Below are 20,882 nucleotides of genomic sequence, written 5' to 3' on the forward strand. Positions count from 1 at the left end.
ACATGCATTTACCCTGACCCCTTGCACACGCACTTACCCTAACCTCTTGCACTCACACTTACCCTAACCTCTTGCACACGCACTTACCATAACCCCTCGCACACGCACTTACCCTAACCTCTTGCACTCGCATTTACCCTAACCTCTTGCACACGCACTTACCCAAACCCCTCTCATACGCACTTACCCAAACCCCTCTCATACGCACTTACCCAAACCCCTCTCATACGCACTTACCCAAACCCCTCTCATATGCACTTACCCTAACCCTTTGCACGCGCACATAGCCTAACCCTTTGCACGCGCATTTAGCCTAACCCCTTGCACGCGCACTTACCTAACCCCTCCCATACACACTTACCTTAACCCCTTGCATGCGCACTTATCCTAGCCCCTCTCATACGCGCTTGCCCTGCTAACACCCTTCTACTGTCTATGTAACTTCTCCCCTACATGAAACACAGATTGTAAGCTCTGTGGGCCAGTTACTCCCTTTCCTTATGTTTAATTTATTCCTAGTATGTCTCATATTATTTAATTAGTTCAAATAGTGCAGCAGACAGCAGCAAAAGTGCTTCACAGTGGCAGAGAGAAATTAAATGTTTGTTCTTGTATGGCGAGTAGATGGGGTTTGCTTCTATAAAACGTTCAGAACATACCATCAGTTCTTTGATCCTTGAAGGGTTTGCCCCCATCGGTGGGTTAAACCCATCACTGCCATTAGTGCACTGTGATCTGGCAAGTGGGACTACAGTTACACTTTAATAGTGACTTCCCACTAGGGCCGGAGCTTCCTGTTGTCATGGTAACAGCAGGGCCCACAACCCTTCCACTGACATCTTCCGGGCGTCCCTGCCTCGTTACCAAGGCAACAGCCGGAACGGCTCAATGCGCCCAGCTGAAGAGGGGTGGCTTTGTAGAGTTAATCTTCTTATCCACTTCTGTGCATTCTCTCTGTGCCACTGCGTCACCTCACAAACCAAACTATCAAATAACGTATTGCAACAGCTGCAATAAATAAGCAAACGCGTGCTTCCTCTTAATAAAAGATTCATACTGTTAACAACACGCCCCCCACGGCCGAGGAAGCGGGTGCAGACACCCGGCAGTTGGTCTGCGAGCAGTTGGTATGGAATTTGAAATGTGGTCTCGGAGATGGTGATGTTATTGGGAGTGGTGACGTCACAATAGGCAGACAGAGGTGCTTGGGGGGGTTTGACTTGTTGAGTAGATCGATCCCAGACATTGATCTGCCCGTCACAGGCGCTGCTGCAGGTGCGTTACCTCTGCTCCCCCCCCCCCCTGTGCTCAGGCGCTGCTGCAGGTGCGTTACCTCTGCTCCCCCCCCCCCCTGTGCTCAGGCACTGCTGCAGGTGCGTTACCTCTGCTCCCCCCCCCCTGTGCTCAGGCGCTGCTGCAGGTGCGTTACCTCTGCTCCCCCCCCCCTGTGCTCAGGCGCTGCTGCAGGTGCGTTACCTCTGCTCCCCCCCCCCCCCTGTGCTCAGGCACTGCTGCAGGTGCGTTACCTCTGCTCCCTCCCCCTGTGCTCAGGCGCTGCTGCAGGTAAGTTACCTCTGCTCCCCCCTGTGCTCAGGCGCTGCTGCAGGTGCGTTACCTCTGCTCCCCCCCCCCCTGTGCTCAGGCACTGCTGCAGGTGCGTTACCTCTGCTCCCCCCCCCCTGTGCTCAGGCACTGCTGCAGGTGCGTTACCTCTGCTCCCCCCCCCTGTGCTCAGGCGCTGCTGCAGGTAAGTTACCTCTGCTCCCCCCCCCCTGTGCTCAGGCGCTGCTGCAGGTGCGTTACCTCTGCTCCCCCCCCCCTGTGCTCAGGCGCTGCTGCAGGTGCGTTACCTCTGCTCCCTCCCCCCTGTGCTCAGGCGCTGCTGCAGGTGCGTTACCTCTGCTCCCCCCCCCCCCCCCTGTGCTCAGGCACTGCTGCAGGTGCGTTACCTCTGCTCCCTCCCCCCCCTGTGCTCAGGCGCTGCTGAAGGTGCGTTACCTCTGCTCCCCCCCCCCCTGTGCTCAGGCGCTGCTGCAGGTGTGTTACCTCTGCTCCCCCCCCCCCTGTGCTCAGGCGCTGCTGCAGGTGCGTTACCTCTGCTCCCCCCCCCCTGTGCTCAGGCGCTGCTGCAGGTGCGTTACCTCTGCTCCCCCCCCCCCTGTGCTCAGGCGCTGCTGTAGGTGCGTTACCTCTGCTCCCCCCCCCCCCCCTGTGCTCAGGCGCTGCTGCAGGTGTGTTACCTCTGCTCCCTCCCCCCTGTGCTCAGGCGCTGCTGTAGGTGTGTTACCTCTGCTCCCCCCCCCTGTGCTCAGGCGCTGCTGCAGGTGCGTTACCTCTGCTCCCCCCCCCCCCCTGTGCTCAGGCGCTGCTGCAGGTGCGTTACCTCTGCTCCCCCCCCCCTGTGCTCAGGCGCTGCTGCAGGTGCGTTACCTCTGCTCCCCCCCCCCCCTGTGCTCAGGCACTGCTGCAGGTGCGTTACCTCTGCTCCCTCCCCCTGTGCTCAGGCGCTGCTGCAGGTAAGTTACCTCTGCTCCCCCCTGTGCTCAGGCGCTGCTGCAGGTGCGTTACCTCTGCTCCCCCCCCCCTGTGCTCAGGCACTGCTGCAGGTGCGTTACCTCTGCTCCCCCCCCCTGTGCTCAGGCGCTGCTGCAGGTAAGTTACCTCTGCTCCCCCCCCCCTGTGCTCAGGCGCTGCTGCAGGTGCGTTACCTCTGCTCCCCCCCCCCTGTGCTCAGGCGCTGCTGCAGGTGCGTTACCTCTGCTCCCCCCCCCCCCTGTGCTCAGGCGCTGCTGCAGGTGCGTTACCTCTGCTCCCCCCCCCCCCTGTGCTCAGGCACTGCTGCAGGTGCGTTACCTCTGCTCCCCCCCCCCTGTGCTCAGGCGCTGCTGCAGGTGCGTTACCTCTGCTCCCCCCCCCCTGTGCTCAGGCGCTGCTGCAGGTGCGTTACCTCTGCTCCCCCCCCCCCCCTGTGCTCAGGCACTGCTGCAGGTGCGTTACCTCTGCTCCCTCCCCCTGTGCTCAGGCGCTGCTGCAGGTAAGTTACCTCTGCTCCCCCCTGTGCTCAGGCGCTGCTGCAGGTGCGTTACCTCTGCTCCCCCCCCCCCTGTGCTCAGGCACTGCTGCAGGTGCGTTACCTCTGCTCCCCCCCCCCTGTGCTCAGGCACTGCTGCAGGTGCGTTACCTCTGCTCCCCCCCCCTGTGCTCAGGCGCTGCTGCAGGTAAGTTACCTCTGCTCCCCCCCCCCTGTGCTCAGGCGCTGCTGCAGGTGCGTTACCTCTGCTCCCCCCCCCCTGTGCTCAGGCGCTGCTGCAGGTGCGTTACCTCTGCTCCCTCCCCCCTGTGCTCAGGCGCTGCTGCAGGTGCGTTACCTCTGCTCCCCCCCCCCCCCCTGTGCTCAGGCACTGCTGCAGGTGCGTTACCTCTGCTCCCTCCCCCCCCTGTGCTCAGGCGCTGCTGAAGGTGCGTTACCTCTGCTCCCCCCCCCCTGTGCTCAGGCGCTGCTGCAGGTGTGTTACCTCTGCTCCCCCCCCCCCTGTGCTCAGGCGCTGCTGCAGGTGCGTTACCTCTGCTCCCCCCCCCCTGTGCTCAGGCGCTGCTGCAGGTGCGTTACCTCTGCTCCCCCCCCCCCTGTGCTCAGGCGCTGCTGTAGGTGCGTTACCTCTGCTCCCCCCCCCCCCCTGTGCTCAGGCGCTGCTGCAGGTGTGTTACCTCTGCTCCCTCCCCCCTGTGCTCAGGCGCTGCTGTAGGTGTGTTACCTCTGCTCCCCCCCCCTGTGCTCAGGCGCTGCTGCAGGTGCGTTACCTCTGCTCCCCCCCCCCCCCTGTGCTCAGGCGCTGCTGCAGGTGCGTTACCTCTGCTCCCCCCCCCCTGTGCTCAGGCGCTGCTGCAGGTGCGTTACCTCTGCTCCCCCCCCCCCCTGTGCTCAGGCACTGCTGCAGGTGCGTTACCTCTGCTCCCTCCCCCTGTGCTCAGGCGCTGCTGCAGGTAAGTTACCTCTGCTCCCCCCTGTGCTCAGGCGCTGCTGCAGGTGCGTTACCTCTGCTCCCCCCCCCCTGTGCTCAGGCACTGCTGCAGGTGCGTTACCTCTGCTCCCCCCCCCTGTGCTCAGGCGCTGCTGCAGGTAAGTTACCTCTGCTCCCCCCCCCCTGTGCTCAGGCGCTGCTGCAGGTGCGTTACCTCTGCTCCCCCCCCCCTGTGCTCAGGCGCTGCTGCAGGTGCGTTACCTCTGCTCCCTCCCCCCTGTGCTCAGGCGCTGCTGCAGGTGCGTTACCTCTGCTCCCCCCCCCCCCCTGTGCTCAGGCACTGCTGCAGGTGCGTTACCTCTGCTCCCTCCCCCCCCTGTGCTCAGGCGCTGCTGAAGGTGCGTTACCTCTGCTCCCCCCCCCCTGTGCTCAGGCGCTGCTGCAGGTGTGTTACCTCTGCTCCCCCCCCCCCTGTGCTCAGGCGCTGCTGCAGGTGCGTTACCTCTGCTCCCCCCCCCCTGTGCTCAGGCGCTGCTGCAGGTGCGTTACCTCTGCTCCCCCCCCCCCTGTGCTCAGGCGCTGCTGTAGGTGCGTTACCTCTGCTCCCCCCCCCCCCCTGTGCTCAGGCGCTGCTGCAGGTGTGTTACCTCTGCTCCCTCCCCCCTGTGCTCAGGCGCTGCTGCAGGTGCGTTACCTCTGCTCCCCCCCCCTGTGCTCAGGCGCTGCTGCAGGTGCGTTACCTCTGCTCCCTCCCCCTGTGCTCAGGCGCTGCTGCAGGTAAGTTACCTCTGCTCCCCCCTGTGCTCAGGCGCTGCTGCAGGTGCGTTACCTCTGCTCCCCCCCCCCTGTGCTCAGGCACTGCTGCAGGTGCGTTACCTCTGCTCCCCCCCCCTGTGCTCAGGCGCTGCTGCAGGTGCGTTACCTCTGCTCCCTCCCCCCTGTGCTCAGGCGCTGCTGCAGGTGCGTTACCTCTGCTCCCCCCCCCCCTGTGCTCAGGCACTGCTGCAGGTGTGTTACCTCTGCTCCCTCCCCCCTGTGCTCAGGCGCTGCTGCAGGTGTGTTACCTCTGCTCCCCCCCCCCCTGTGCTCAGGCGCTGCTGCAGGTGTGTTACCTCTGCTCCCCCCCCCCCTGTGCTCAGGCGCTGCTGCAGGTGTGTTACCTCTGCTCCCCACCCCCCCTGTGCTCAGGCGCTGCTGCAGGTGCGTTACCTCTGCTCCCCCCCCCCCTGTGCTCAGGCACTGCTGCAGGTGTGTTACCTCTGCTCCCTCCCCACACTGTGCTCAGGCGCTGCTGCAGGTGCGTTACCTCTGCTCCCCCCCCCTGTGCTCAGGCACTGCTGCAGGTGCGTTACCTCTGCTCCCTCCCCCCTGTGCTCAGGCGCTGCTGCAGGTGCGTTACCTCTGCTCCCTCCCCCCTGTGCTCAGGCGCTGCTGCAGGTGCGTTACCTCTGCTCCCTCCCCCCTGTGCTCAGGCGCTGCTGCAGGTGCGTTACCTCTGCTCCCCCCCCCTGTGCTCAGGCGCTGCTGCAGGTGCGTTACCTCTGCTCCCTCCCCCTGTGCTCAGGCGCTGCTGCAGGTGCGTTACCTCTGCTCCCCCCCCCCCTGCGCTCAGGCGCTGCTGCAGGTGCGTTACCTCTGCTCCCTCCCCCTGTGCTCAGGCGCTGCTGCAGGTGCGTTACCTCTGCTCCACCCCCCCCCTGCGCTCAGGCGCTGCTGCAGGTGCGTTACCTCTGCTCCCTCCCCCTGTGCTCAGGCGCTGCTGCAGGTGCGTTACCTCTGCTCCCCCCCCCCCCTGTGCTCAGGCGCTGCTGCAGGTGTGTTACCTCTGCTCCCTCCCCCTGTGCTCAGGCGCTGCTGCAGGTGCGTTACCTCTGCTCCCCCCCCCCCCCCTGTGCTCAGGCACTGCTGCAGGTGCGTTACCTCTGCTCCCCCCCCCTGTGCTCAGGCGCTGCTGAAGGTGCGTTACCTCTGCTCCCCCCCCCCCCCCGTGCTCAGGCGCTGCTGCAGGTGCGTTACCTCTGCTCCCTCCCCCTGTGCTCAGGCGCTGCTGCAGGTGCGTTACCTCTGCTCCCCCCCCCTGTGCTCAGGCGCTGCTGAAGGTGCGTTACCTCTGCTCCCCCCCCCCTGTGCTCAGGCACTGCTGCAGGTGTGTTACCTCTGCTCCCTCCCCCCTGTGCTCAGGCGCTGCTGCAGGTGCGTTACCTCTGCTCCCTCCCCCTGTGCTCAGGCGCTGCTGCAGGTAAGTTACCTCTGCTCCCCCCTGTGCTCAGGCGCTGCTGCAGGTGCGTTACCTCTGCTCCCCCCCCCCTGTGCTCAGGCACTGCTGCAGGTGCGTTACCTCTGCTCCCCCCCCCTGTGCTCAGGCGCTGCTGCAGGTAAGTTACCTCTGCTCCCCCCCCCCTGTGCTCAGGCGCTGCTGCAGGTGCGTTACCTCTGCTCCCCCCCCCCTGTGCTCAGGCGCTGCTGCAGGTGCGTTACCTCTGCTCCCTCCCCCCTGTGCTCAGGCGCTGCTGCAGGTGTGTTACCTCTGCTCCCCCCCCCCCTGTGCTCAGGCGCTGCTGCAGGTGCGTTACCTCTGCTCCCCCCCCCCTGTGCTCAGGCGCTGCTGCAGGTGCGTTACCTCTGCTCCCTCCCCCCTGTGCTCAGGCGCTGCTGCAGGTGTGTTACCTCTGCTCCCTCCCCCCTGTGCTCAGGCGCTGCTGCAGGTGCGTTACCTCTGCTCCCCCCCCCCTGTGCTCAGGCGCTGCTGCAGGTGCGTTACCTCTGCTCCCTCCCCCCTGTGCTCAGGCGCTGCTGCAGGTGCGTTACCTCTGCTCCCTCCCCCCTGTGCTCAGGCGCTGCTGCAGGTGCGTTACCTCTGCTCCCCCCCCCCCCCTGTGCTCAGGCACTGCTGCAGGTGCGTTACCTCTGCTCCCTCCCCCCCCTGTGCTCAGGCGCTGCTGAAGGTGCGTTACCTCTGCTCCCCCCCCCCTGTGCTCAGGCGCTGCTGCAGGTGCGTTACCTCTGCTCCCTCCCCCCTGTGCTCAGGCGCTGCTGCAGGTGCGTTACCTCTGCTCCCCCCCCCCCTGTGCTCAGGCGCTGCTGCAGGTGCGTTACCTCTGCTCCCCCCCCCCCTGTGCTCAGGCGCTGCTGTAGGTGCGTTACCTCTGCTCCCCCCCCCCCCCTGTGCTCAGGCGCTGCTGCAGGTGTGTTACCTCTGCTCCCTCCCCCCTGTGCTCAGGCGCTGCTGCAGGTGCGTTACCTCTGCTCCCCCCCCCTGTGCTCAGGCGCTGCTGCAGGTGCGTTACCTCTGCTCCCTCCCCCTGTGCTCAGGCGCTGCTGCAGGTGCGTTACCTCTGCTCCCTCCCCCTGTGCTCAGGCGCTGCTGCAGGTGCGTTACCTCTGCTCCCTCCCCCCTGTGCTCAGGCGCTGCTGCAGGTGCGTTACCTCTGCTCCCCCCCCCCCTGTGCTCAGGCACTGCTGCAGGTGTGTTACCTCTGCTCCCTCCCCCCTGTGCTCAGGCGCTGCTGCAGGTGTGTTACCTCTGCTCCCCCCCCCCCTGTGCTCAGGCACTGCTGCAGGTGTGTTACCTCTGCTCCCCACCCCCCCTGTGCTCAGGCACTGCTGCAGGTGCGTTACCTCTGCTCCCTCCCCCCTGTGCTCAGGCGCTGCTGCAGGTGCGTTACCTCTGCTCCCTCCCCCTGTGCTCAGGCGCTGCTGCAGGTGCGTTACCTCTGCTCCCTCCCCCTGTGCTCAGGCGCTGCTGTCTGCTCCACCCCCCCCCTGCGCTCAGGCGCTGCTGCAGGTGCGTTACCTCTGCTCCCTCCCCCTGTGCTCAGGCGCTGCTGCAGGTGCGTTACCTCTGCTCCCCCCCCCCCCTGTGCTCAGGCGCTGCTGCAGGTGTGTTACCTCTGCTCCCTCCCCCCCCTGTGCTCAGGCGCTGCTGCAGGTGTGTTACCTCTGCTCCCTCCCCCCTGTGCTCAGGCGCTGCTGCAGGTGCGTTACCTCTGCTCCCCCCCCCTGTGCTCAGGCGCTGCTGCAGGTGCGTTACCTCTGCTCCCTCCCCCTGTGCTCAGGCGCTGCTGCAGGTGTGTTACCTCTGCTCCCCCCCCCCCCTGTGCTCAGGCGCTGCTGCAGGTGTGTTACCTCTGCTCCCCTCCCCCCTCTGCTCAGGCGCTGCTGCAGGTGCGTTACCTCTGCTCCCCCCCCCCTGTGCTCAGGCGCTGCTGCAGGTGCGTTACCTCTGCTCCCTCCCCCCTCTGCTCAGGCGCTGCTGCAGGTGCGTTACCTCTGCTCCCTCCCCCCTCTGCTCAGGCGCTGCTGCAGGTGCGTTACCTCTGCTCCCCCCCCCCCCCTGTGCTCAGGCGCTGCTGCATGTGCGTTACCTCTGCTCCCCCCCCCCTGTGCTCAGGCACTGCTGCAGGTGCGTTACCTCTGCTCCCTCCCCCCTGTGCTCAGGCGCTGCTGCAGGTGCGTTACCTCTGCTCCCCCCCCCCCCTGTGCTCAGGCGCTGCTGCAGGTGCGTTACCTCTGCTCCCCCCCCCCCCTGTGCTCAGGCGCTGCTGCAGGTGCGTTACCTCTGCTCCCCCCCCCCCTGTGCTCAGGCGCTGCTGCAGGTGCGTTACCTCTGCTCCCCCCCCCCCTGTGCTCAGGCGCTGCTGCATGTGCGTTACCTCTGCTCCCCCCCCCCTGTGCTCAGGCACTGCTGCAGGTAAGTTACCTCTGCTCCCTCCCCCCTGTGCTCAGGCGCTGCTGTAGGTGCGTTACCTCTGCTCCCCCCCCCCTGTGCTCAGGCGCTGCTGCAGGTGCGTTACCTCTGCTCCCCCCCCCCCCCTGTGCTCAGGCGCTGCTGCAGGTGCGTTACCTCTGCTCCCCCCCCCCTGTGCTCAGGCGCTGCTGCAGGTGCGTTACCTCTGCTCCCCCCCCCCTGTGCTCAGGCGCTGCTGCAGGTGCGTTACCTCTGCTCCCCCCCCCCCTGTGCTCAGGCGCTGCTGCAGGTGCGTTACCTCTGCTCCCTCCCCTCCCCCTGTGCTCAGGCGCTGCTGCAGGTGCGTTACCTCTGCTCCCTCCCCCTCTGCTCAGGCGCTGCTGCAGGTGCGTTACCTCTGCTCCCTCCCCTCCCCCCCCCTGTGCTCAGGCGCTGCTGCAGGTGCGTTACCTCTGCTCCCTCCCCCTGTGCTCAGGCGCTGCTGCAGGTGCGTTACCTCTGCTCCCTCCCCCCTGTGCTCAGGCGCTGCTGCAGGTGCGTTACCTCTGCTCCCTCCCCCCTGTGCTCAGGCGCTGCTGCAGGTGCGTTACCTCTGCTCCCCCCCCCCCCTGTGCTCAGGCGCTGCTGTAGGTGCGTTACCTCTGCTCCCCCCCCCCTGTGCTCAGGCGCTGCTGCAGGTGCGTTACCTCTGCTCCCCCCCCCTGTGCTCAGGCGCTGCTGCAGGTGCGTTACCTCTGCTCCCCCCCCCCCCTGTGCTCAGGCGCTGCTGCAGGTGCGTTACCTCTGCTCCCTCCCCCCTGTGCTCAGGCACTGCTGCAGGTGCGTTACCTCTGCTCCCTCCCCCCTGTGCTCAGGCGCTGCTGCAGGTGCGTTACCTCTGCTCCCCCCCCCCCCTGTGCTCAGGCGCTGCTGCATGTGCGTTACCTCTGCTCCCCCCCCCCCTGTGCTCAGGCGCTGCTGCAGGTGCGTTACCTCTGCTCCCTCCCCCTGTGCTCAGGCGCTGCTGCAGGTGCGTTACCTCTGCTCCACCCCCCCCCTGCGCTCAGGCGCTGCTGCAGGTGTGTTACCTCTGCTCCCTCCCCCTGTGCTCAGGCGCTGCTGCAGGTGCGTTACCTCTGCTCCCCCCCCCCCCCTGTGCTCAGGCGCTGCTGCAGGTGTGTTACCTCTGCTCCCTCCCCCCCCTGTGCTCAGGCGCTGCTGCAGGTGTGTTACCTCTGCTCCCTCCCCCCTGTGCTCAGGCGCTGCTGCAGGTGCGTTACCTCTGCTCCCCCCCCCTGTGCTCAGGCGCTGCTGCAGGTGCGTTACCTCTGCTCCCTCCCCCTGTGCTCAGGCGCTGCTGCAGGTGTGTTACCTCTGCTCCCCCCCCCCCCTGTGCTCAGGCGCTGCTGCAGGTGTGTTACCTCTGCTCCCCTCCCCCCTCTGCTCAGGCGCTGCTGCAGGTGCGTTACCTCTGCTCCCCCCCCCCTGTGCTCAGGCGCTGCTGCAGGTGCGTTACCTCTGCTCCCTCCCCCCTCTGCTCAGGCGCTGCTGCAGGTGCGTTACCTCTGCTCCCTCCCCCCTCTGCTCAGGCACTGCTGCAGGTGCGTTACCTCTGCTCCCCCCCCCCTGTGCTCAGGCGCTGCTGCAGGTGTGTTACCTCTGCTCCCTCCCCCTGTGCTCAGGCGCTGCTGCAGGTGTGTTACCTCTGCTCCCCCCCCCCCTGTGCTCAGGCGCTGCTGCAGGTGCGTTACCTCTGCTCCCCCCCCCCCCCCCTGTGCTCAGGCGCTGCTGCATGTGCGTTACCTCTGCTCCCCCCCCCCTGTGCTCAGGCACTGCTGCAGGTGCGTTACCTCTGCTCCCTCCCCCCTGTGCTCAGGCGCTGCTGCAGGTGCGTTACCTCTGCTCCCCCCCCCCCCCTGTGCTCAGGCGCTGCTGCAGGTGCGTTACCTCTGCTCCCCCCCCCCCCCTGTGCTCAGGCGCTGCTGCAGGTGCGTTACCTCTGCTCTCCCCCCCCCCTGTGCTCAGGCGCTGCTGCAGGTGCGTTACCTCTGCTCCCCCCCCCCCCCCTGTGCTCAGGCACTGCTGCAGGTGCGTTACCTCTGCTCCCTCCCCCCTGTGCTCAGGCGCTGCTGCAGGTGCGTTACCTCTGCTCCCCCACCCCCCCTGTGCTCAGGCGCTGCTGCAGGTGCGTTACCTCTGCTCCCCCCCCCCTGTGCTCAGGCGCTGCTGTAGGTGCGTTACCTCTGCTCCCCCCCCCCCTGTGCTCAGGCGCTGCTGCAGGTGCGTTACCTCTGCTCCCCCCCCCCTGTGCTCAGGCGCTGCTGCAGGTGCGTTACCTCTGCTCCCTCCCCCCTGTGCTCAGGCACTGCTGTAGGTGCGTTACCTCTGCTCCCTCCCCCCTGTGCTCAGGCGCTGCTGCAGGTGCGTTACCTCTGCTCCCCCCCCCTGTGCTCAGGCGCTGCTGCAGGTGCGTTACCTCTGCTCCCTCCCCCTGTGCTCAGGCGCTGCTGCAGGTGCGTTACCTCTGCTCCCCCCCCCCCTGTGCTCAGGCGCTGCTGCAGGTGCGTTACCTCTGCTCCCTCCCCTCCCCCTGTGCTCAGGCGCTGCTGCAGGTGCGTTACCTCTGCTCCCTCCCCCTCTGCTCAGGCGCTGCTGCAGGTGCGTTACCTCTGCTCCCTCCCCTCCCCCCCCCTGTGCTCAGGCGCTGCTGCAGGTGCGTTACCTCTGCTCCCTCCCCCTGTGCTCAGGCGCTGCTGCAGGTGCGTTACCTCTGCTCCCTCCCCCCTGTGCTCAGGCGCTGCTGCAGGTGCGTTACCTCTGCTCCCTCCCCCCTGTGCTCAGGCGCTGCTGTAGGTGCGTTACCTCTGCTCCCCCCCCCCTGTGCTCAGGCGCTGCTGCAGGTGCGTTACCTCTGCTCCCCCCCCCCTGTGCTCAGGCGCTGCTGCATGTGCGTTACCTCTGCTCCCTCCCCACCCTGTGCTCAGGCACTGCTGCAGGTGCGTTACCTCTGCTCCCTCCCCCCTGTGCTCAGGCGCTGCTGCAGGTGCGTTACCTCTGCTCCCTCCCCCCTGTGCTCAGGCGCTGCTGCAGGTGCGTTACCTCTGCTCCCCCCCCCCCTGTGCTCAGGCGCTGCTGCATGTGCGTTACCTCTGCTCCCCCCCCCCCCTGTGCTCAGGCACTGCTGCAGGTGCGTTACCTCTGCTCCCTCCCCCCTGTGCTCAGGCGCTGCTGCAGGTGCGTTACCTCTGCTCCCCCCCCCCCCCCTGTGCTCAGGCGCTGCTGCAGGTGCGTTACCTCTGCTCCCCCCCCCCCCTGTGCTCAGGCGCTGCTGTAGGTGCGTTACCTCTGCTCCCCCCCCCCTGTGCTCAGGCGCTGCTGCAGGTGCGTTACCTCTGCTCCCTCCCCCTCTGCTCAGGCGCTGCTGCAGGTGCGTTACCTCTGCTCCCCCCCTCCCCCTGTGCTCAGGCGCTGCTGCAGGTGCGTTACCTCTGCTCCCTCCCCCCCGTGCTCAGGCGCTGCTGCAGGTGCGTTACCTCTGCTCCCTCCCCTCCCTCCCCCCCGTGCTCAGGCGCTGCTGCAGGTGCGTTACCTCTGCTCCCCCCCCCCCCTGTGCTCAGGCGCTGCTGCAGGTACGTTACCTCTGCTCCCTCCCCCCTGTGCTCAGGCGCTGCTGCAGGTGTGTTACCTCTGCTCCCCCCCCCCTGTGCTCAGGCGCTGCTGCAGGTGCGTTACCTCTGCTCCCTCCCCCCCGTGCTCAGGCGCTGCTGCAGGTGCGTTACCTCTGCTCCCCCCCCCCCCCCTGTGCTCAGGCGCTGCTGCAGGTGTGTTACCTCTGCTCCCCCCCCCCTGTGCTCAGGCGCTGCTGCAGGTGCGTTACCTCTGCTCCCTCCCCCCTGTGCTCAGGCGCTGCTGCAGGTGCGTTACCTCTGCTCCCCCCCCCCCCCCCCTGTGCTCAGGCGCTGCTGCAGGTGCGTTACCTCTGCTCCCTCCCCTCCCCCTGTGCTCAGGCGCTGCTGCAGGTGCGTTACCTCTGCTCCCCCCCCCCCTGTGCTCAGGCGCTGCTGCAGGTGCGTTACCTCTGCTCCCCCCCCCCCTGTGCTCAGGCGCTGCTGCAGGTGCGTTACCTCTGCTCCCCCCCCCCTGTGCTCAGGCGCTGCTGCAGGTGCGTTACCTCTGCTCCCCCCCCCCTTGTGCTCAGGCGCTGCTGCAGGTGTGTTACCTCTGCTCCCCCCCCCCCTGTGCTCAGGCGCTGCTGCAGGTGCGTTACCTCTGCTCCCCCCCCCCCTGTGCTCAGGCGCTGCTGCAGGTGCGTTACCTCTGCTCCCCCCCCCCCCTGTGCTCAGGCGCTGCTGCAGGTGCGTTACCTCTGCTCCCCCCCCCCCCCTGTGCTCAGGCGCTGCTGCAGGTGTGTTACCTCTGCTCCCCCCCCCCCCTGTGCTCAGGCGCTGCTGCAGGTGCGTTACCTCTGCTCCCCCCCCCCCCCCTGTGCTCAGGCGCTGCTGCAGGTGCGTTACCTCTGCTCCCCCCCCCCCTTGTGCTCAGGCGCTGCTGCAGGTGCGTTACCTCTGCTCCCTCCCCTCCCCCTGTGCTCAGGCGCTGCTGCAGGTGCGTTACCTCTGCTCCCCCCCCCCTGTGCTCAGGCGCTGCTGCAGGTGCGTTACCTCTGCTCCCCCCCCCCCCTGTGCTCAGGCGCTGCTGCAGGTGCGTTACCTCTGCTCCCCCCCCCCCCCCCTTGTGCTCAGGCGCTGCTGCAGGTGCGTTACCTCTGCTCCCCCCCCCCCCTGTGCTCAGGCGCTGCTGCAGGTGCGTTACCTCTGCTCCCCCCCCCCCTGTGCTCAGGCGCTGCTGCAGGTGCGTTACCTCTGCTCCCCCCCTGTGCTCAGGCGCTGCTGTAGGTGCGTTACCTCTGCTCCCCCCCCCCCCTGTGCTCAGGCGCTGCTGCAGGTGCGTTACCTCTGCTCCCCCCCCCCCCTTGTGCTCAGGCGCTGCTGCAGGTGCGTTACCTCTGCTCCCCCCCCCCCTGTGCTCAGGCGCTGCTGCAGGTGCGTTACCTCTGCTCCCCCCCCCCTGTGCTCAGGAGCTGCTGCAGGTGCGTTACCTCTGCTCCCTCCCCCCTGTGCTCAGGCGCTGCTGCATGTGCGTTACCTCTGCTCCCTCCCCCCTGTGCTCAGGCGCTGCTGCAGGTGCGTTACCTCTGCTCCCCCCCCCCCTGTGCTCAGGCGCTGCTGCAGGTGCGTTACCTCTGCTCCCCCCCCCGTGCTCAGGCGCTGCTGCAGGTGCGTTACCTCTGCTCCCCCCCCCCCCCTGTGCTCAGGCGCTGCTGCAGGTGCGTTACCTCTGCTCCCCCCCCCTGTGCTCAAGCGCTGCTGCAGGTGCGTTACCTCTGCTCCCTCCCCCCTGTGCTCAGGCGCTGCTGCAGGTGCGTTACCTCTGCTCCCTCCCCCCTGTGCTCAGGCGCTGCTGCAGGTGCGTTACCTCTGCTCCCTCCCCCTCTGCTCAGGCGCTGCTGCAGGTGTGTTACCTCTGCTCCCTCCCGCCTGTGCTCAGGCGCTGCTGCAGGTGCGTTACCTCTGCTCCCTCCCCCCTGTGCTCAGGCGCTGCTGCAGGTGCGTTACCTCTGCTCCCTCCCCCCTGTGCTCAGGCGCTGCTGCAGGTGCGTTACCTCTGCTCCCTGCCCCCTGTGCTCAGGCGCTGCTGCAGGTAAGTTACCTCTGCTCCCTCCCCCCTGTGCTCAGGCGCTGCTGCAGGTGCGTTACCTCTGCTCCCCCCCCCCTGTGCTCAGGCGCTGCTGCAGGTGTGTTACCTCTGCTCCCTCCCCCCTGTGCTCAGGCGCTGCTGCAGGTGCATTACCTCTGCTCCCCCCCCCCTGTGCTCAGGCGCTGCTGCAGGTGCGTTACCTCTGCTCCCCCCCCTGTGCTCAGGCACTGCTGCAGGTGCGTTACCTCTGCTCCCCTCCCCCTGTGCTCAGGCGCTGCTGCAGGTGCGTTACCTCTGCTCCCCCCCCCCCCCCTGTGCTCAGGCGCTGCTGCAGGTGCGTTACCTCTGCTCCCCCCCCCCCTTGTGCTCAGGCGCTGCTGCAGGTGCGTTACCTCTGCTCCCTCCCCTCCCCCTGTGCTCAGGCGCTGCTGCAGGTGCGTTACCTCTGCTCCCCCCCCCCTGTGCTCAGGCGCTGCTGCAGGTGCGTTACCTCTGCTCCCCCCCCCCCCTGTGCTCAGGCGCTGCTGCAGGTGCGTTACCTCTGCTCCCCCCCCCCCCCCCCTTGTGCTCAGGCGCTGCTGCAGGTGCGTTACCTCTGCTCCCCCCCCCCTGTGCTCAGGCGCTGCTGCAGGTGCGTTACCTCTGCTCCCCCCCCCCTTGTGCTCAGGCGCTGCTGCAGGTGCGTTACCTCTGCTCCCCCCCCCCTGTGCTCAGGCGCTGCTGCAGGTGCGTTACCTCTGCTCCCCCCTGTGCTCAGGCGCTGCTGTAGGTGCGTTACCTCTGCTCCCCCCCCCCCCCTGTCTCAGGCGCTGCTGCAGGTGCGTTACCTCTGCTCCCCCCCCCCCTTGTGCTCAGGCGCTGCTGCAGGTGCGTTACCTCTGCTCCCCCCCCCCTGTGCTCAGGCGCTGCTGCAGGTGCGTTACCTCTGCTCCCCCCCTGTGCTCAGGCGCTGCTGCATGTGCGTTACCTCTGCTCCCTCCCCCCTGTGCTCAGGCGCTGCTGCAGGTGCGTTACCTCTGCTCCCCCCACCCCTGTGCTCAGGCGCTGCTGCAGGTGCGTTACCTCTGCTCCCCCCCCCGTGCTCAGGCGCTGCTGCAGGTGCGTTACCTCTGCTCCCCCCCCCCCCTGTGCTCAGGCGCTGCTGCAGGTGCGTTACCTCTGCTCCCCCCCCCCTGTGCTCAAGCGCTGCTGCAGGTGCGTTACCTCTGCTCCCTCCCCCCTGTGCTCAGGCGCTGCTGCAGGTGCGTTACCTCTGCTCCCTCCCCCCTGTGCTCAGGCGCTGCTGCAGGTGTGTTACCTCTGCTCCCTCCCGCCTGTGCTCAGGCGCTGCTGCAGGTGCGTTACCTCTGCTCCCTCCCCCCTGTGCTCAGGCGCTGCTGCAGGTGCGTTACCTCTGCTCCCTCCCCCTGTGCTCAGGCGCTGCTGCAGGTGCGTTACCTCTGCTCCCTGCCCCCTGTGCTCAGGCGCTGCTGCAGGTAAGTTACCTCTGCTCCCTCCCCCCTGTGCTCAGGCGCTGCTGCAGGTGCGTTACCTCTGCTCCCCCCCCTGTGCTCAGGCGCTGCTGCAGGTGTGTTACCTCTGCTCCCTCCCCCCTGTGCTCAGGCGCTGCTGCAGGTGCGTTACCTCTGCTCCCCCCCCCCTGTGCTCAGGCGCTGCTGCAGGTGCGTTACCTCTGCTCCCCCCCCCTGTGCTCAGGCACTGCTGCAGGTGCGTTACCTCTGCTCCCCTCCCCCTGTGCTCAAGCGCTGCTGCAGGTGCGTTACCTCTGCTCCCTTCCCCCCTGTGCTCAGGCGCTGCTGCAGGTGCGTTATCTCTGCTCCCCCCCCCCCCCCTGTGCTCAGGCGCTGCTGCAGGTGCGTTACCTCTGCTCCCCCTCCCCCCCTGTGCTCAGGCGCTGCTGCAGGTGCGTTACCTCTGCTCCCCCCCCCCCCTGTGCTCAGGCGCTGCTGCAGGTGCGTTACCTCTGCTCCCCCCCCCCCCTGTGCTCAGGCGCTGCTGCAGGTGCGTTACCTCTGCTCCCCCCCCCCCTGTGCTCAGGCGCTGCTGCAGGTGCGTTACCTCTGCTCCCCCCCCCCTGTGCTCAGGCGCTGCTGCATGTGCGTTACCTCTGCTCCCCCCCCCCCTGTGCTCAGGCACTGCTGCAGGTGCGTTACCTCTGCTCCCTCCCCCCTGTGCTCAGGCGCTGCTGCAGGTGCGTTACCTCTGCTCCCCCCCCCCCCCTGTGCTCAGGCGCTGCTGCAGGTGCGTTACCTCTGCTCCCTCCCCCTCTGCTCAGGCGCTGCTGCAGGTGCGTTACCTCTGCTCCCCCCCTCCCCCTGTGCTCAGGCGCTGCTGCAGGTGCGTTACCTCTGCTCCCTCCCCTCCCCCCCCCTGTGCTCAGGCGCTGCTGCAGGTGCGTTACCTCTGCTCCCTCCCCCTGTGCTCAGGCGCTGCTGCAGGTGCGTTACCTCTGCTCCCTCCCCCCTGTGCTCAGGCGCTGCTGTAGGTGCGTTACCTCTGCTCCCCCCCCCCCTGTGCTCAGGCGCTGCTGCAGGTGCGTTACCTCTGCTCCCCCCCCCCCTGTGCTCAGGCGCTGCTGCAGGTGTGTTACCTCTGCTCCCACCCCCCCCCTGTGCTCAGGCGCTGCTGCAGGTGCGTTACCTCTGCTCCCCCCCCCCCTGTGCTCAGGCGCTGCTGCATGTGCGTTACCTCTGCTCCCCCCCCCCCCTGTGCTCAGGCACTGCTGCAGGTGCGTTACCTCTGCTCCCTCCCCGCTGTGCTCAGGCGCTGCTGCAGGTGCGTTACCTCTGCTCCCCCCCCCCCTGTGCTCAGGCGCTGCTGCAGGTGCGTTACCTCTGCTCCCCCCCCCCCCCTGTGCTCAGGCGCTGCTGTAGGTGCGTTACCTCTGCTCCCCCCCCCCCCCTGTGCTCAGGCGCTGCTGCAGGTGCGTTACCTCTGCTCCCTCCCCCTCTGCTCAGGCGCTGCTGCAGGTGCGTTACCTCTGCTCCCCCCCTCCCCCTGTGCTCAGGCGCTGCTGCAGGTGCGTTACCTCTGCTCCCTCCCCTCCCCCCCCCCTGTGCTCAGGCGCTGCTGCAGGTGCGTTACCTCTGCTCCCTCCCCCCTGTGCTCAGGCGCTGCTGTAGGTGCGTTACCTCTGCTCCCCCCCCCCCTGTGCTCAGGCGCTGCTGCAGGTGCGTTACCTCTGCTCCCCCCCCCCTGTGCTCAGGCGCTGCTGCAGGTGCGTTACCTCTGCTCCCCCCCCCCCCCTGTGCTCAGGCGCTGCTGCAGGTGCGTTACCTCTGCTCCCCCCCCCCTGTGCTCAGGCGCTGCTGCAGGTGCGTTACCTCTGCTCCCCCCCCCCCTGTGCTCAGGCGCTGCTGCATGTGCGTTACCTCTGCTCCCCCCCCCTGTGCTCAGGCGCTGCTGCAGGTGCGTTACCTCTGCTCCCCCCCCCCTGTGCTCAGGCGCTGCTGCAGGTGCGTTACCTCTGCTCCCCCCCCCCCCTGTGCTCAGGCGCTGCTGCATGTGCGTTACCTCTGCTCCCCCCCCCCTGTGCTCAGGCACTGCTGCAGGTGCGTTACCTCTGCTCCCTCCCCCCTGTGCTCAGGCGCTGCTGCAGGTGCGTTACCTCTGCTCCCCCCCCCCCCCTGTGCTCAGGCGCTGCTGCAGGTGCGTTACCTCTGCTCCCCCCCCCCTGTGCTCAGGCGCTGCTGTAGGTGCGTTACCTCTGCTCCCCCCCCCCTGTGCTCAGGCGCTGCTGCAGGTGCGTTACCTCTGCTCCCTCCCCCTCTGCTCAGGCGCTGCTGCAGGTGCGTTACCTCTGCTCCCCCCCTCCCCCTGTGCTCAGGCGCTGCTGCAGGTGCGTTACCTCTGCTCCCTCCCCCTGTGCTCAGGCGCTGCTGCAGGTGCGTTACCTCTGCTCCCTCCCCCCTGTGCTCAGGCGCTGCTGCAGGTGCGTTACCTCTGCTCCCCCCTCCCCCCTGTGCTCAGGCGCTGCTGCAGGTGCGTTACCTCTGCTCCCCCCCTCCCCCTGTGCTCAGGCGCTGCTGCAGGTGCGTTACCTCTGCTCCCTGCCCCCTGTGCTCAGGCGCTGCTGCAGGTAAGTTACCTCTGCTCCCTCCCCCCTGTGCTCAGGCGCTGCTGCAGGTGCGTTACCTCTGCTCCCCCCCCCTGTGCTCAGGCGCTGCTGCAGGTGCGTTACCTCTGCTCCCCCCCCCCTGTGCTCAGGCGCTGCTGCAGGTGCGTTACCTCTGCTCCCCCCCCCCCCTGTGCTCAGGCGCTGCTGCAGGTGCGTTACCTCTGCTCCCTGCCCCCTGTGCTCAGGCGCTGCTGCAGGTGCGTTACCTCTGCTCCCTCCCCCCTGCGCTCAGGCGCTGCTGCAGGTGCGTTACCTCTGCTCCCCCCCCTTGTGCTCAGGCGCTGCTGCAGGTGCGTTACCTCTGCTCCCTCCCCCCCCGTGCTCAGGCGCTGCTGCAGGTGCTGCTGCAGGTGCGTTACCTCTGCTCCCTCCCCTCCCCTCCCCCTGTGCTCAGGCGCTGCTGCAGGTGTGTTACCTCTGCTCCCCCCCCCTGTGCTCAGGCGCTGCTGCAGGTGCGTTACCTCTGCTCCCTCCCCCCCGTGCTCAGGCGCTGCTGCAGGTGCGTTACCTCTGCTCCCCCCCCCCCCTGTGCTCAGGCGCTGCTGCAGGTGTGTTACCTCTGCTCCCCCCCCCCCCTGTGCTCAGGCGCTGCTGCAGGTGCGTTACCTCTGCTCCCTCCCCCCTGTGCTCAGGCGCTGCTGCAGGTGCGTTACCTCTGCTCCCCCCCCCCCCTGTGCTCAGGCGCTGCTGCAGGTGCGTTACCTCTGCTCCCCCCCCCCCCTGTGCTCAGGCGCTGCTGCAGGTGCGTTACCTCTGCTCCCTCCCCTCCCCCTGTGCTCAGGCGCTGCTGCAGGTGCGTTACCTCTGCTCCCCCCCCCCCTGTGCTCAGGCGCTGCTGCAGGTGCGTTACCTCTGCTCCCCCCCCCCTGTGCTCAGGCGCTGCTGCAGGTGCGTTACCTCTGCTCCCCCCCCCCCTGTGCTCAGGCGCTGCTGCAGGTGCGTTACCTCTGCTCCCTCCCCTCCCCCTGTGCTCAGGCGCTGCTGCAGGTGCGTTACCTCTGCTCCCCCCCCCCCTGTGCTCAGGCGCTGCTGCAGGTGCGTTACCTCTGCTCCCCCCCCCTTGTGCTCAGGCGCTGCTGCAGGTGTGTTACCTCTGCTCCCCCCCCCCCTGTGCTCAGGCGCTGCTGCAGGTGCGTTACCTCTGCTCCCCCCCCCCCCTGTGCTCAGGCGCTGCTGCAGGTGCGTTACCTCTGCTCCCCCCCCCCTGTGCTCAGGCGCTGCTGCAGGTGCGTTACCTCTGCTCCCCCCCCCCCCCCTGTGCTCAGGCGCTGCTGCAGGTGCGTTACCTCTGCTCCCTCCCCTCCCCCTGTGCTCAGGCGCTGCTGCAGGTGCGTTACCTCTGCTCCCCCCCCCCTGTGCTCAGGCGCTGCTGCAGGTGCGTTACCTCTGCTCCCCCCCCCCCTGTGCTCAGGCGCTGCTGCAGGTGCGTTACCTCTGCTCCCCCCCCCCCCTTGTGCTCAGGCGCTGCTGCAGGTGCGTTACCTCTGCTCCCCCCCCCCCTGTGCTCAGGCGCTGCTGCAGGTGCGTTACCTCTGCTCCCCCCCCCCCCTTGTGCTCAGGCGCTGCTGCAGGTGCGTTACCTCTGCTCCCCCCCCCCCTGTGCTCAGGCGCTGCTGCAGGTGCGTTACCTCTGCTCCCCCCCTGTGCTCAGGCGCTGCTGTAGGTGCGTTACCTCTGCTCCCCCCCCCCCCCCTGTGCTCAGGCGCTGCTGCAGGTGCGTTACCTCTGCTCCCCCCCCCCTTGTGCTCAGGCGCTGCTGCAGGTGCGTTACCTCTGCTCCCCCCCCCCTGTGCTCAGGCGCTGCTGCAGGTGCGTTACCTCTGCTCCCCCCTGTGCTCAGGCGCTGCTGCATGTGCGTTACCTCTGCTCCCTCCCCCCTGTGCTCAGGCGCTGCTGCAGGTGCGTTACCTCTGCTCCCCCCCCCCTGTGCTCAGGCGCTGCTGCAGGTGCGTTACCTCTGCTCCCCCCCCCGTGCTCAGGCGCTGCTGCAGGTGCGTTACCTCTGCTCCCCCCCCCCCCTGTGCTCAGGCGCTGCTGCAGGTGCGTTACCTCTGCTCCCCCCCCCTGTGCTCAAGCGCTGCTGCAGGTGCGTTACCTCTGCTCCCTCCCCCCTGTGCTCAGGCGCTGCTGCAGGTGCGCTACCTCTGCTCCCTCCCCCCTGTGCTCAGGCGCTGCTGCAGGTGCGTTACCTCTGCTCCCTCCCCCCTGTGCTCAGGCGCTGCTGCAGGTGCGTTACCTCTGCTCCCTCCCCCCTGTGCTCAGGCGCTGCTGCAGGTGCGTTACCTCTGCTCCCTGCCCCCTGTGCTCAGGCGCTGCTGCAGGTAAGTTACCTCTGCTCCCTCCCCCCTGTGCTCAGGCGCTGCTGCAGGTGCGTTACCTCTGCTCCCCCCCCCTGTGCTCAGGCGCTGCTGCAGGTTTGTTACCTCTGCTCCCTCCCCCC

At 67.7% G+C, this 20,882-nt stretch overlaps 1 protein-coding gene across 9 annotated transcripts in view; it reads left to right on the plus strand.

Moving 5' to 3' along the window:
- Window positions 1-1,099: 1,099 nt before the first annotated feature.
- Window positions 1,100-20,882, plus strand: part of ULK4 (unc-51 like kinase 4) — a 656,651-nt gene continuing 636,868 nt past the window's right edge. For 6 of the 9 annotated variants that reach the window (XM_075586691.1, XM_075586698.1, XM_075586695.1 and 3 more), the window contains exon 1: window positions 1,134-1,275. The gene's annotated coding sequence lies outside the window, so the exon portion shown is untranslated. Of the gene's footprint in view, window positions 1,276-20,882 lie in introns of all 9 variants that reach the window. The other 3 variants (XM_075586693.1, XM_075586692.1, XM_075586701.1) reach the window with 3 other exon arrangements.

Source organism: Ascaphus truei, chromosome 2 (genome assembly GCF_040206685.1).
Source record: "Ascaphus truei isolate aAscTru1 chromosome 2, aAscTru1.hap1, whole genome shotgun sequence".
NCBI classification, from domain to species: Eukaryota; Metazoa; Chordata; class Amphibia; order Anura; family Ascaphidae; genus Ascaphus; species Ascaphus truei.